The following is a 1,501-nucleotide window of genomic DNA, read 5'->3' as shown; positions in this document are numbered from 1 at the left end:
TATATTTTTAGCTTTAATGGAATATGCCAACCAGATGCAAGAGCTCACTGAGAACTCGGTGAGCGGTCGTGCTTCTGGATGCACCCATTGGGTCCATTCTGTACTACGATCGCTCACTGAGCGCTCAGTGAGCTCTTGCATCTGGTTGGCATATTCCGTAGAACTAAAAATATAGACCAAACAGATTCAAGAGCGGTCGTAGTACTGAATGCATCCACTGTGTCTGACTGTGTCCTTGCTGGAAAGCATCAACCAGCACCAACTATTCAAGACGGTCGGCCCTGGGCAAATTTTCTTGACTATCAATGGAACCCCAGACGCCCTGGGATAATTGAAGAACGATAATATTATCGACAATTAATAAAAATTTGCGATTAACATAAATATTTCGATAATATATTATTAAATTCGTGATTTTTTTATTATATAAGTGCTGTATAAATAAAGTACGGATTCTTTTAATGCTATAATATCTTATCGCCGAAAAATTACAACTTTTTTTCTTTGCAATTATCATCTCTATTATAATCAAACTTCTATGATAATATTAAAATCACAGTTTTTAATCAAAATCTAGTATTATCGAGTTTTAAACATATACATATTCATGTTTATGAAACTAATAATTACGAAATTAGTACTGTACTATCAGTTTCTTACTCTTATAATCACTTAAATTTTAACAGTCACGCAAATTTCCATAAGAACCGACCGTCTTTGATAGTATTTCTAGTTAGAGTCCAAAAACTGCAGAAGATGACTATTAGGGGAAAGTGGGGGAACTGTGCGCAGCAGGTAATTGTGCGCATCCTAATTTGGTACTTTTCCAATGGATGAAGACTTCCAATGGAAGAATCACTGTGGTGAAATTTTTACGCAAGAGATCGTCCTCTTAAGATATAACTACAAAAGATACGACGTAAATACATTGCCACCCAGAGAAATACAAAAAAGTGAAATCACATTTTTTCCTTGTTATTTTAGCATTCAGAAAATAAGGTGATAAGTCCGTATTTTTAATTTGTTTGTTTGCAAAGTTGCATACGTTATTAAAGTATGTTATTATGTGCATCTTTTGAGCTGTTATTTATTAAGTTTGGTTAAGAAATGTTGAAGTAATCGTATTTCATATCGAGTCAGGTCGCGGCGGGCAACTTTGCGCAAGCGTTTTGAAATGCGCATAGTTACCCATCTTTCATACACTATATGACTAGCACTAATTTTTTCGTTTTTCCTTTGCATTATTATTTTATTTTGACAATGTGCATTATTATTATATTAGTTTTGTATTTTTGCTTAAGGGGTAACACCACTGTAACGGCCCAAAAAATTGCACTTTTTCGACATTTTTTTTTTAATGGAAGGAAATGAAATAAAGTATTAATATTCCGTGAAGTTAATAAGCATATATTGAAGTACTTGTAAACATTTTTTCATAAAAAAATATTACAAAATGGCGGAATGGCAGCCATATTCCCGATGCGCCTTTAAAATAAAGGGG

The sequence above is a fragment of the Mycetomoellerius zeteki genome, unplaced genomic scaffold, assembly GCF_001594055.1.
Source record: "Mycetomoellerius zeteki isolate Tzet28-1 unplaced genomic scaffold, Tzet1.0 scaffold241, whole genome shotgun sequence".
NCBI lineage: Eukaryota > Metazoa > Arthropoda > Insecta > Hymenoptera > Formicidae > Mycetomoellerius > Mycetomoellerius zeteki.
This window is presented reverse-complemented; position numbering follows the sequence as displayed.